The following is a 15069-nucleotide window of genomic DNA, read 5'->3' on the forward strand; positions in this document are numbered from 1 at the left end:
AATGAGAGATAGCTAATATTAACTGAATGCTTTCCATATGCTAACTACTTTGTCAGTGCTTAAATGCATTAGGTGATATTTACAGTAGCATTTAGGTGTGTGTGTGAATGTTAGTAAATATCATCCTTTCTCAGACAAGGAGACCAAGGTTCAGAGCAACCAAGAAATTTGCTCATTGTACCTGGCTAGGCTGTCAAAACTGGGATATAAACACCAGTAATCTGGTTTCAGGGCCTTGGCTTCAATATACTCTGCAGTTTTTCAGCAATTTGTAGCTGAGGTCTGTTTCTAGTCCTCTTCTTCCATTGTGGTAAGGCTGAAGTCAGCCTGAGATGTTGATACCATCTTGTCTCATTGTTTCCTTTTTAATATAGGCAGTCCAGGCTGGGTTTAACTCACTTGTGTAGTCAAGACTGGCCTTGAATTCACAATCCTCCTGCTTCAGCCTCCTAATCCTTTAATCATTAAAGGTGTAATCTCATCTTTCTTTTCTTTTAATTTAATTTAATTGTCAAGGTGCTGTACAGAGGAGTTACAGTTACATATGTAAGGTAGTGAGTACATTTCTTGTCCAACACTGTTACCCCCTCCCTCATTTTTCTCCCACTTTCCCTCATTCCCAAGTTGTAAAGTTCATTTCCAACATATTGTCTTGTGAGTATTGCTGTTGCCTTGGTTCACTCTTTGTTCTTTGTCTCACCTTTTTGCTGTTCCTCTTCACTTTCTTAATTCAGACAAATGTATAAGCAAGAAATAACTTCACATAGTACATTAAAAACAACAACAGCAAAGAAAAACCTCTTGTTTCCATATCTTTGAGTTCATTTGCTTAGCATCATCCTATATGATCATATGTACACAGCTATTGAGCTACTGTGATCCTTTTCTAGAACTATCCTAGATATATACTAATTATTTCAAGTGAGGGAAACCATGGAGTCTGTTTCTTTGGGTCTGGCTTTCACTTGATATGATCTTTTCCAATTCTTTCCATTTCCTTATGAATGGGGCGATGTCATTCTTTTTGATGGAAACATAGAATTCCATTGTATATATATATGCCACATTTTCTTGATCCATTCATCTACTGAGGGACATCTGGGTTGGTTCCATATCTTAGCTATGGTAAATAATACTGCAATGAACATGGTTGTGCTGGTAGCTTTAGTATGGCCTGGTGTCTGGTCATTTGAATCTCATCTTTCTTTGTCTATAAGTACATAGATTTTTTTCCCATCAAATGGTATCCTCACCAGATACTGACTTCAAGGAACTCAAAACACTGGCCAGTGCTTACATCTATTTCAAGGGAGTCTTGTGATCAAAGAGTGGATAAAGATGAATAAATGTTATAAAAAAATCATCTATGACTGCTCACCCATTTTAGACAAGTAAGGAAATTCAGGTGTTTCCTACCTGTTTCTTTCCATTAGGCACTAATGATGGTTCTCACCTGGCTTTGTTCACCTTGGTTCAGTGATTTTAGGAATCTATTTACAAAATGGGAGGTTTGGAACTGACATGATGCTAAATCCCTTGATGTTTTATTGGCATGCTTGAGTCATGGCTAGATTCAAAAATTATTGTGTATACAAAATGACTATATCTTTTTTTTCAAAGCTACTGTGTAAAATACTCAAACATTGGAGCCTGTAGATAATCCAGACCAAGACTTTGTGAGGACAAGACCAAGAATAGATGTTTGCCATTTAAATTTCTTTTTAACATTTGCAGTTACAAATTAAGTCTGATGCAGAGTCACCTAAAAGGTAGCCTAATTAGGTCATATTTAAATGAAGGTCATTCCACAAAACAATTTATATATATTTCTAAGTATGAAACCTTACTGTTTACAGATAGGGTTAGTTCAGGAAACATTTATTAATTTTTTTCTTTTTTGGGGTCCAGTTGTGGGGCCTGAACTCTGGGCCCTGGGCGCTGTCCCTCAGCTCTTCAGCTCTACCACTTGAGCCACAGAGCCACTTCTGCTTTTTTCTTTTTGCTTATGTGGTGCTGAGGAATTGAACCCAGGCCTCAAGCATGCAAGGCAAGTGCTCTACCACTGAGCCACCTGCCCAGCCCCAGGAAACATGTATTTTGGCCAAGGCTATAGCGGTATATGTTTACGTATTTGCAGACTGCCTAAAAAATAAAACAAAACTGCAGTGTTAAAGGAATTCTGTTGTTGAAAAACAAAGACTGCCTTAATTTTAAACCTGAACTATAAGATTATTTCTCCATGTCACATGATAGAATAGTTAATACACGTATTTGTTTCAGCCCCAATTTCAACAAGCATTTATTGAGGACCTGAATATAACTAAGTTTATATGATGTGGTTTAATTGCTAGGGTGCATGTTCTATGCTGAATTCTATCAAGAATAAGTTGTTTACTGTTTTAGCAGGATGACCTCTAATCAGGCCTAGTTTTTCTGTACTGCATCAGCAGGTTTACCTATTGATTAACTGTTGATTCTATTTTTAAGTTCAAGCTTTGGCCAGGCAGTGATTGAAATGGATTTATTTTTGCAAGCAAGCAGTCCTAGAAGAACTATTGAGAAATACTGAAACCATTTCGTTTATTTAGAAAGTTAAACAAGTATCTTTATTTCACCAGATAAAACATCTGTATCAGAGTGGCTATACAATAAAGGTCTCTAGTTGTCATTTTTTTCTATAAAAATATTACTAAGACCTGTTAGGTTAAGGTATAAAAATCTCATGGAACTAAACTTAAAAATGTTTAAGTAATTCTCATTTGATTTAGTCTAGGTCTAGCTTTAGTCAGAATTGGTATTATAAGTAGGACATTTTTTATTTTAAAAGGAGAGAAAGTTCGTCAAATCCTTGAGGAACAGTTTAACATTTGGGTCACTCTTCTTAATAACATTGGGTTTGTAGAACTGATATTGATCTAGAACTAAAAATTCTATTTCTGTGTAGGAGTTTTTAAAAATTGATTTCAGAAAATCAATTTTTAAAAGCCAACCTTCCCTGAATTTGCATTTCTTATTAAATTTTACTTTATGTTACGTTACTGTATTTTCCTTATAGTTAATCCATGCAACTGAAGCTTTTTCCTTCGTAAATAATAAAATTACTTGGAATAAACACGTTAAAAATATTTTTTAAAAAGTCGTAAAGCCATGTAGTATAGTATGCAAACATTTTTCTATAATGAAAATAATTTCTTCTTTCTTTCCCTTCCCTTTTCTTGTTTCCCTTCTCTTCCCTTCCTTCTTGTGCTGTTGGTGTTAGGGATTGAACCCAGGATTTTGATTTGCTAGGCAAGCACTCTATCACATGACATATGGCTCCAGCCCTCCCCCCACATTTCTACTCTATTTTTATAAAATTAATTTGTTAATAGTGCAGTAACAGATTTAATGTCATAAGTAATATATATCTCCTCCAAATAATTTGGAGGCAAGTTATTAGTTGAAACAACTGATTAAACAAATATGCCACAAATATGCTTCTCTAGTGATATGACTCATGTCTTCAGGTGGTATTTTTGTGTCTCGGAAAAGAGGCAAACTATAAAATCAGTTTGTTTCTGTGTACATTCCTTTTATGATCAAGACAAATGGAGCTCTTGAAAACCTTATAGAGTGTTACCCGAAAGGTCACCTTGAAGGATTTTAATTTTTCTCTTCATTACCTTGTTTCTTCTTTTCTTCTTTTGCTTTCCTTAAGTCTGTCAGACACACTTGATTGTGATTGATTAGAGGGAAAACCAGGCATTTACTTATGGAATGAAGCATGTTTACTTTCTGCCAGTGGACATTGGTTTTGGAGCAGTATAGCACAGTGAGTTCTGAGGAGAGACCCGTATGTGAATACAACACTGGACTGTTCTGTGGCCCTAACAAATACTTTTTATCTAGTTAACCTCCTCAGTTTCTTCAATAAATTGGGATTAACAATATCTTCATTTATAGTAAAGAAATAATGAATAAATTAATTCCCATTTTCCTGGCATAGTCTCTTAGGAGTGGTCATTGCCTGAGTGTTGGTAGTTCACCTGGGGGACACAAGGAAAGATTCAGTAAATCTTGAATGATGGCCTGACTTCTTGAAAGGCACTTTCTCATGTTGTGACAAATTTTGTGAGAAAATGGAGAAAGGAAAGCTCATTGGGTAAGGTCTTATGAATTAAATATAAAAAATCAAAGGGGTGTAAGCAAAATGTTCATAGGATGATCTGAGTGTGGTAATGCATGCCTGTAATCTCAGCCTTCAGGAGGCTGAGACAGAAGGATAATGGGTTTCGGGCTAGCATGGGGGATGTACCATGCCTCTGTTTCCAAAAACTAAAACAAACAACTAGAAAATTAATAGGATAAAATAAAATGCTATGAGTGATGGAATATGCATTGCACTAAAAAATTGATGTGTTGAATTGAAACCCCTTTGTACAACTACTTAAAGATAATAATAATAATAAAGAATGGGTAATTTAAAAATGCTATGATGCAAGGGTAAGAGACTCTCAGCCCAATATGGCAGCTCTGATAGAATTAAACAAGTGTGTTATTTATTTATAAAACCAGGCGATAGTGGATGTCTGAAAGGCAAAGGGCAGGAAGTGGCCTGTTAGCTTTTCCCAGCCCTGGTCTGACCCCAACCTTGGCTACTTTGCATCTCCCCTTTAAGGAGGATGTGGGGAACTGGCAGAGCTCCAGGGAACAGCAAAAATGTAATTAAGGCTGGAAAATAAGGGGTATGAGGAAAGGCCAAAAAAGCTGTAGGGTTATTTAGCTTAGAGGGGAAAAAAGTTCCAACTCATGTGAAGAATCACTACAAGACTCTGGTTGTTTCTCATCTCCACAAATAACAGGGCAAGAGGAAAGAAGTTTATGTTGTACGGGGTAAGGGTTTAGGCTGTGAGAATTGTTACCAATGAGGTTCTCAAGGCTCATACTGGCAATTGAGAAAGAAAAGCATTAATTATAGTGGAGTGCATCAACTAGATTTATTTACCTACAAAGGAACAGTGAAGGTGGTATCCAACTATTAGTTTTTGTGTTGTTTTGAAGAGAAGCCTATTACTTACTGTTTGAAAATTTTAGTTTTTCCCTAAGTTTAGATGCAAATTAGGTAAGTTCAGACAAAGCTTTGTTCCATTATAGTGATTTCTGGCCAATCAGCAGGTTAAAAACAGTTACGTGCCTCTTTGAGGCTGCATTTGTTCACTCCATTTCGGGAGAAACTATATCTGTTTATTACTTTTAGGAAGACTGATAAACACCAGCCAGCTCTGGCATCCATATTGCAAGTATGAAGCAGGGCTGCAACCGTTTGAACCCACTTGAACCAACAGTGCTCTCTCTGTCTTCTCTCCCTTCCATTTTGGCCCTTAGGCTGTGAGTAGGGAGATGAGGACCTGCAAAGATTATGAGGAGTTTCAACTCAGGATATGGTGTCCAAGTCCTAATCAGAGGGAGAGGAGAGAATTGGCTTCTGTACATCTGTACCTATCACCGCTTCATGCTATGTTTCCAATTTAGGTGCTGATGTCCAACTTTAGCTTGTTCCTTCTGCTACAAAACAAGGACAAACTTGGTAAGGTTTAAAAACGAATAAAGAAAATTATCTTTCATGTTACTTCTTCCTCCCTCCCTCACCCTCTCTCTTTCTCTCTCTCTCTTCCTCTCTTTCTCTCTTTCTTTCTCTCTCTTTTTTCTTTCCTTCCTTCCTTCCTTCCCTCCCTCCCTCCTTCCCTTCTTTTTCCTTCCTTCCTTCCTTCCTTCCCTTCCTTCCTTCCTTCCTTTTTTCTTTCTTTCTTTCTTTCTTTCTTTCTTTCTTTCTTTCTTTCTTTCTTTCTTTCTTTCTTTCTTTCTTTCTTTCTTTCTTTCTTTCTCATTCTGGGGTTTGAACTCAGGATTTTGCACTTATTCAGCTGGCAACTACTGTTGAGTCATGTTCCTCTCCATACCTCACTCTGGTATTTTGAGATAGGGTCTCTCTTTTAGCCTAGGCACTTGCCTGAACTAAGTTATTCTTAAATTTGGCTTCCCAGTGTAACTGGGATGACAGGTGTTTGCCACCACACCCAGCTTCTCCCTTTGATTCTGAAGTCTTGAGTCTTGTAGACGTTTTCTGCCTGGGCTGACCTAGAGCCACAATTGTCTCCATCTTATCTCCTGCTAAGCAAAGTTTATAGGACTGAGTCACTTGCTCCTGGCTCTCTTTTCCTTCTTTTCACCTCCCATCCTTCTTGTCATGATCATTTCTGTCATTAATTTTCAATTACATCATTGATATACAATATACCTTGATACTTTTCCAATGATAACAATATTCAGCTCCCATTCCTTTTTTGAACTGTTGCTTTTCTATTCCTTGTGTGGATATTCTGACCATTTTGGAGAGATATCATTTAGAAATAATTCAGTGATAATGGTATAAATCATAATAATAATTATCTCTGGAAAGCTGTTGACTGGAGGTGACAAGTGGGAATATTCTAGGGTGTGAAAGTACTTTTTTCTGTATTTCATTCCTTTAAAAACTCTTTTCCTTCCTTTACATTTGGTATTTTGGATGTACTATATCTGACTTTGAGAGGTGTTAAGTTGGTGGTATATACATATAAAATGTGTTATTTGTGGACTTTACCTCCTTCATTGTATATAAATATTATACCTGATTGTAAGTTTAAAAATGTGAATTAAAACCATTATATTTAAAAGATAGTATAAAGCACTTAATTATATTTGTAAAGGAATAAGATAGGAATGCAGGAGAGGGCAGGGAGGAAGGGAGGTAACATTTATGAAGCACCTCTTCTCTGGTAGCCGTGTTACATAATTTCACAAAGTATGGGGATATTCTTGTTCCATTTTTATAGATGAAAAGACAGAATGTATAAGAAAATTGCTCCATTGTGGTCAGTAACAGGATCAGGGTTTCAACAAACTCTAAAGTGCCCAATATAATTCTGAAAAGAGGTTTTTAAGACAGAAAAAAGTGAGGTTCAGAGGCTGAATGAATTGTTCATGCTCTCGGCAAGTGGCAAGTCCAGGGATCTGGTCTAGTGCTCTTTTATGCGACAATCTACTTCTCCACTTATTTTTCAGATTGCTCAACTAAGTAGTTCTTTTTTTTTTAATACACTGAAATTGGCATTAAAAGTTGGAATTTACTATTCGAGCGATTTCTATAAATTTCAGGCCCAAAATATTCAAACATGTAACATTCATGAAAGGGTGAACTAAAAGTATTTGAGAGTTTGAGAACTTCTTTCATTTTGGCCCCGAGTAACTTTGTAAATTATATGCTTTTATAGAAAATGATTTGGTTTTTAACCTCAGAAATGTATATGAGGAAGATCATGGTTTGGAATCTGGCAGATGGTGTATCATTTGTTTGAAGATGACAAAGTTCAAATGGACCAAGAGGAAGGTCACAGAGAATTCAGAAAAATTTGTACAAAGTATGAACTGCAGAGATCTCTGTGTCATTTTGTTATTTTGCTTATAAAGGTTGGTTTTCCTTTGGCTTAATTCTTTACAAAGTTTTAAGTTCTTTTTCCTTCCTCTCCATTTGATATTTTTCTACTTCTTTTTACTGAGTAGTATGTTTTCATTACATCTCTTTACTTGGTATGAGTTTGTTGATCAAATCCACTTAATCATATTTTAAAAACTGGTAATTGCTTTCATTTAGTTATGGCAGAAATGCAACAAGAACACACACTCTTGACATACCAGTTCACTCCCATAATTGCAAATGCATTTGATTCTAAAATCTATCTGTTGAGAATAGTGCAACTTTTAAATCCCAAGAACACATTTCCTAGAACTATAAATAATAGAATCTTAGAATGTTAGCCAGAGAAGAAACCTAAGTCCTAATTTTACACATGAGGAAACTCAAGCCCAAATTAGTTAGCAACCCAATGGAAATGATGCTTTTCTTTTTCTTTTGGTTGGTTGTCAGTCTTGAACTCAGGGCCCAAGCACTGTTCCTGAGTTTGTTTTTAATTCAAGGCTAGCGCTCTACCACAGCTCCACTTCTGGTGTTTTGGAGATTAATTGGAGATAGGAGTCTCACAGACTTTCCTGCCAAGGCTGGCGCTGGCTTTGAACTGCAATCCTTACATCTCAGCCTCCTGAGTAACTAAGATTACAGGTGTGAGCCACCAGGGCCCACTGCTATATCTTTATTGATTAAGTGAATTTGTAGCGCCTAAATGCTTAGTTAAAGTGAATTTAGAGATTCAAATTACAATATATAAAAACTGGAAATGGATTTTGGACAGTTTTGTCATATAGTTTGTAAACACAGCAGTACAGGTAAAGAAAATAAGAGAAGAAAAATACAGTATATGTCTTCCAGCCATGTAAATACTTGGTTATATAACTATATATTACCAATCAGTAGAATCACCTTAGAAACACCTTCAATGTTAGTGAAGGCCTTCTTTGTCACCTCTAGAGTGGAGCTAAGTGAAAATCATAGACCTACAGGGTGCCAGTGGCTCATGCCTGTAATCCTAGCTACTCAGGAGGCTGAGATATGAGGATGGAGGTTCAAAGCTAGCCTGGGCAGGAAAGTCCCTGAGACTCTCATCACCAATAAACTATGCAGAAAAGGATGGAAGTGGCGCTGTGGCTCAAAGGTAGAATTCCCTGAGTACAAAAGCTCAGGGATAGCGCCCAGTCCCTGAGTTCAAGTCTCAGGAGCAGCATACACACACACACACACACACACACACACAAGGCAAACAAACAAAAAAACCATAGACTTGTATTTCCTCCACTAAAACATGGATGATGCGTGACACGGCAATTTGGACTCTTTTTTGACTGTCCGCACTGAGAACAAAATAGCTAAGTCTAAATTTATGTCTGCAAATTTTGATGCAATTTTTCTGACAATGACAAACTCATCAAGTTTGTCTATTATCTGATGAAGAAAACACTTGCTTCAAGGTGAGTTGCTACTATACTAGATATAATTTTGAGATGTTCTTTCTGGAAAATGCCACTTTATAATATGTAAGTCTAACAGAAGTTACATTCCCTTCTTCTACCTGAAATTTTTTTGTTCTTTTCTGATTACAAAAATAATAGATGAATGCAGAAAAGTCAAGCAATGATTGATTTCCTAATCAATATTAGCATTTCGGTAAGCATCCTTCCTGATATTGCTAAGGTATCTTGTTTTATCTACTCTATGCATGCATTTGTGTATATGGATGTATAGACTATGCAGATATATGTACGTATATACAAAGGTACATTTGTATATGTACATATATGTATGTGTGAGTATACACACTAATATACACATATAGTGGGTATATGTAAATTTTAATGTAAACAGTATCATGTTCTTTTGTACTTTTGGTTTTTACTTGGTAATTTACCAGGCAGGCTTTCTTTCTTTTAACAAGTATTAAATTCTAAATAATAACAGCAGAGCAACTCATTGTATATATTACCAGAATATAATTCCCAACTGATGGCCATTGGATTTTTCCAATTTATTATTCATCAAGGAGTAAGTTAATATTCTTGTACATATACCTTTACCTCATGAGCCTATTTATTAATAAAGTAGATAAAATGTGGAAGGCTGACCCATATTATTGGTTTGCTTTTCAAAAATGTTAAAAAAAATTTTTTTTACTACTTTCAATTGTTTCTGACAACATTGAACAATATAAAATAGACTTTTCAGTCCATTGACTTCAAAGTCTACTCAAAATTAGTATGCAGTATGTAAATTCTGGTAAACCTGTCAAATGTTCTTAATGAACAGATTAAAACAGAAGTGATACAAATGATTAGTAAGCGAAACACATCTTTTCAGGTGTTTGTCAACAAGCTGGAAAATCTTCTGTTACTTTCAGATCCACCATGCCTTAATTGTAGTAATTACTTGATTTTTGACTTGTGTTCTCTGGTGTCTTTTAAATTAAAGTGTTAGCTCTCTGAAGATAACAACTGCACAACAACCCAAAGGACCATGGTTGTGTTTGTCCCTCACTGAACTTTGTAGATGAAGAAAGAACTACACGATTTTCCATTTGCTTCTCTCCCTTCAGCAGCTGCCACTTTCCTTTTTTTCCTTAGCTTTTTAAATAGGAGCATAATATTTGCCCAGGACAAATAAAAACAGATTAAAAATTTGGAAGGTAGCATTATGTAATGGGTGTTAAGGCAGCTTGATTTAACTCCTTGCTCTTCCATTTATTAGACCTATGAACCTGGAAAATTGATGAACTCTACTATGTCCTAATTCTGTTGTAAAGTGAAGATAATTGATTTTATTAGATATTCATTATATTTATCATTATAGTTATTAGATACTCGTTTTAATGTGTGTGTACATGGTTGGCTTGTGGGCATAATAACTTTCAAATTAAACAGCCTTCCTGTTTTGTGGGCATAATAACTTTCAAATTAAAGCCAATAAGAAGCTGAAAGTTAATAGGGATTAGTGGCTAAGATTTCAACAAAATCAATTTAGAACATAGATCAATTGATAAAAATTAGGTTTTTATGTTTTCAAAACAGAAAGAAGTTAATAGAATTATAATCCCTTTTTACAACTAGTTAATACTAATAATAACAAAACAAAACAGAGAGGTGCTTGTAGTATTGAACTAGAGGAAGAATGGGATTGAGCTATAGGAACCATAAGAACATTTTATTAGGGTAAAATATGACTTCAGTCTGTAGCCTAACGCACCACATTATACAACTCCAGGAAATAGAAAACAAAAAATAAAAATGTGGAAGTTGAACTCTAGTAACCTTTGTTCTTTTCCAACTAGCAATCAACCTTTCATAATGACAACCTTCTTAAACCCTTTCAACTAGACTTGCCTTTCTGCACTACAGCATATGTGCCTGAGCTTATTTTCCACATTAAAATAAGAGTCCTAAAAATGTGGAGATATCTTGTGGGTTTGATCACTAAGTTTGGAGAAGGTTTCTGCATTCACGGCTGGAGACAACTCAGGGAAAGGCAGGGACACATGGGAAGCCTATTTTCGATGCTCACTTCCTTCCACCCACATTTCTTGTACATCAAGCCTCTTAGTCATAGCCAGTACCCTTCTGCAAACATGTAGAGCAAAAGATGTTGCACATAATAAACACTTTCAAATTTGGGTCAAAGGGTTGAAAGGCAGAATTTTAAAAAATTATTTTATTATTTTATTTTTATTGATAATAAGTTTTTTTATTGGGAAAATACAGTACAGAGCGGTTACAATTACATGAGCAAGGTAATGAGTACATTTCTTATCAAGCATTGTTTTTCCTTTTGTTTCCTTTGTTTTTCCCTTACCATCCCTGCCCTCCCATCTCCATGACTACACTCCCCGCCCCTGCCTATTTTCGTATATAAAGGGGGGAGTCATTGTGACATTTCCATACATATGTATCCCAATCAAACCCCATTTATCATGTTTTCTTACCACATTTCCTAAAACAATTTCAACAGGTTTTATTATTCTGTTTTCACACATGCAAATAAATTGCTTAGACCATAGTCATCTTCATCACCCTCTTCATTAATTCTCCCTATTCCCGCTGGTTCCCACACCCCCAACAGAGCTGATTTTACTTCCCTGTCATTCTTTTTTTTTTTTTTTTGAGTATGTACTAATTATACCAAGGGATTTCACTATGGTATTTCAGACACGAATCTATTTTGTTCAGAATAATTTTTGTTGCTTTTTCTTCCTCCACCCCAAATCTCCAATTGGTCAGCAGCTTTCATTGAGACTCCGTATGTGAAAGGCAGAATGTTTAAAAAGATGAGCCAAATGTGTAGTTTGAGGGACCAGGCAAACATCCTCTACCCTGAAAGCAAAAGTACATTTCTCCCCTTTCCTCTAAGGAAGCCAGATTCTCATTTATTTATTTATTTATTTATTTATTTATTTATTTTTGTTCAAGACTCAGCAGAAACACAATGCTTCATTTTAAAATGCCATATTACAACACAAGGACAGCACTATACTTTCTGTGGGGATGAAGTGCTTCACTTGGCTGGAAGCCAGCTCAGCTCAGTGTCATTCAGCACTTCTGCAACTTCTGACACTGGCAAATACCTTCATGTTTATGCATTCTGTGTTCTTTCAGGAAGCATTTTTAAAACAGTTTTTAACAGCATGTCATTAGATACGGCAGTTAGATTGTGCATGTGACCAGATGTCTTATGCCTGGTGGAAAATTGGGATAGTCCATCAGGCCCTGTAAGTTAAGATGCCACCCACTTCCGAGGTCAGAACTCACATAAAATCAGTTTAGGGACCACAGGGCCATTTTGGTTCTTTTGTCATAGGAAACCTGTAATTGTAAAATTCCTCCTGGATTTTCATCATTCACATGGACCTAAATAATATTCCCTTGTCTTATTTTGGTTACACGAAATTCAGTCGTTCTTGATGTGTTAACGAAGTTCTAGTCGGTCAAGTAAACATTGTTGGGGAAATGGCTAAGATCTAAAGCTAAGGACACTTCATAATTTTTGTCTATTAAAAAAAAGGAGATTAAAAAATTTAAAGCCGCACATCCCCGTGTCTGTCCCTTGTTACCATGGTGGACTTTTGCCCTGGGCGGCTATAAATGTTTTCTACTTCTTACTTCCCGCAGTGGAACAACCTGAACATTCCATGTAACAGTCACCACCCTTGTGGACAGGCTCCATCACCCACGAACTGAAGTCCTCAAGCATGCTGGGAGAAGGGAGGGGGAGGATCCCTTCCAAGGAGCACAGCTTTGCAGCACGCCTTCCTTGCAACAGCAAACTGAGCCTAGCAAGTTACAGTCATCTCCTTCAGCAATCCGGCATGACAAACTCACTGCAACTGCTTTCAAATGCTTCCCTCCTTGTTCTTAGGAAATGAGAAGCCTGGAGGAAAGACTGTTTACTCATACACTTACTGACTACAAGTGCAAACATTTACTAGGAACTGTCTAAGGGCGTGATATGGTGCTTATACTTCCCACATTGTCTCTCTTCCTCCTTACAGTGACCATACCGAAGACAAAAGTCAACTTCTACTTAGCAGTTGAGTAAATTGAGCCTTAAAGGAGGCAAGGAAACTTGGTCAAGGTCATATAAGAGACAAAGTTGGGGCTGCATCTTTGTGAGATGCCAGGTCCAAGCTTTTAGCTATACTGCCTCCCTTAGTTAAAACATATTTTATCTTGATCTCCAACACTGTAAGCAAATAAACAAACCAACCCAGAAATTAGAAACCAGGTGTATAGTAGATACTGGGGATAATATTATATAATATAGACATTATATAATACTATGCATGTTTGTCATATTTATGTTGCATTATTCGATTATTAGGTTAACTATAACTAGGTTACATTTAATGTAACTAGGTTAAATGAAACAAAATTAGGATACCAGCTAGGTTCAAGCATTTTCAAACTATCTGATCTCTAAATTAGGAATAGAATTATCTCTTTCTGTTGGCTTCTCTCTGTCACTGGTTTTCTGAAGTGATCGTTTGTTTTGCTTGAACAGTTGTTACTGAGAAACAGCAGCTGCAAGAAACAATTCATGTCATTACTTTCTTCCAGCTCTCTTTTTTCCCTCCCTACAACCTCTGATCCTGGCAAAGGCTGTTAGTTTGGATGAAGATGATTGACAAGGATGGGAAGCTCTTATACTTAATTCTCTTTTAAAATCTATTGAAGCAAAAACTTCTCCAATGACCTCTGACAAGGATTTTGTCATCATCCTCTGGTTCAGACAGAAACCTTCATAGAACAACAAGAACAAAATGTGAAAAAAAAAACCCCAACAACACAAAGCAGTCATTGCCAATAAAATTGTTGAGAGCTAAAAGGCAGAGAAACATTTGCATTTGAGATACTATGATGCCTGTTTTTTTTTTTTTGACACTCTAAGGGATAGTTTCTCTTTAAAGCATAGCTAGAGCAAAGAATGCGTCCGAGATTATATAATATCCTCTGATAGTGACATCAGATTTAGGGTTGGCTTACTTTTCCTTGCCTACTCACTTCTGAAAATTGCCTCTGGGATGCAGAGTCCATCCTTAAATAAAGCCTTCCCCTTACTCCATATTTCATGTGAAGGTATATTCTCAGATGCCTGAAATCAGAATAAATCTCTCACTGTTCACAGGTCCTCCATGAGGAAGTTTCTAGCTTCCTGTTAGAGGCTGTGTTTGTGGCACACTTTCAAGTCTATACTTATTGGTAATTCAAATAAAGGGCTTAAAGGAGTCAAGGTGATACCACCATCTCTTGTATGATAAGGCAATGTCTACTAGTGTCCATGTGCTTGTCAGTACCCTGTGTGTGTTTGAGGGTACTCTAGTATGTGCTTGTCAGTACCCTGTGTGTGTTTGAGGGTACTCTAGTTTATGGCTGCTCCCTTAATGCTTTATATGTCCATGGAATAGTGTTTACATGATTTAGAAAGCACACAATTGTTCTTTGCTGCTGGTTTGTCATGATGCTACCTTTTAAATCTTGATAGACTTAATTCTAGCAGTATTTATACTCAGTTGCTGCAAAAATAAATTTTATCTTGTAAAAATTTTATTTTGTAAAGTGAATGGGGTGCTATGCTGTATAGCATACTATTTGAAAACCATTTTGACTTACATCTGAAAAGTAAACCACAATAAACCACAGAAATACATCTGATGGTGCTTGCTCAATTGATGGCTCTACGGACATTTGAGAGGTGATTAACTCCCTGTGAGGGTCCCCATGCTAGGTTCCAGCTAGTGACCTTCAGAGTTGACTGCTTTGGGTGACATTTAGACATGAGATAGCTTGGTAAAGCCTGGGTAATGTCCAAGAATTTCAGTGGATACTCAGTTTGATGATTTAGTCTGGACATGTACAAATAGCATTCAGTATATATTGGTAAAACCTGGCACTTCTTTGGTATTAGGGGATCAGGTTAGCAAGTGCTTCTTTGCATATAGAGAAGCTGGTGGCATTATCACTCCATGCTCAGAATTCCACACGTGCATCCAGGGAGATTAGGCACATCCGTTATGCTCACACACACACTAAGTAGAAATTTGTCTGAGAACTTACTTTCTC

At 36.5% G+C, this 15069-nt stretch overlaps 1 long non-coding RNA gene across 1 annotated transcript; it reads left to right on the forward strand.

The window, feature by feature from the left end:
• The first annotated feature begins 5380 nt into the window (after positions 1 to 5380).
• Positions 5381 to 14306, forward strand: LOC106003003. The gene is made up of 3 exons (XR_001175969.1): positions 5381 to 5566; positions 9082 to 9136; positions 13567 to 14306. It is a non-coding gene; the product is annotated as an uncharacterized LOC106003003 (long non-coding RNA).
• Positions 14307 to 15069: the final 763 nt, after the last annotated feature.

The sequence above is a fragment of the Dipodomys ordii genome, unplaced genomic scaffold (genome assembly GCF_000151885.1).
Source record: "Dipodomys ordii isolate 6190 unplaced genomic scaffold, Dord_2.0 Scaffold1, whole genome shotgun sequence".
NCBI classification, from domain to species: Eukaryota; Metazoa; Chordata; class Mammalia; order Rodentia; family Heteromyidae; genus Dipodomys; species Dipodomys ordii.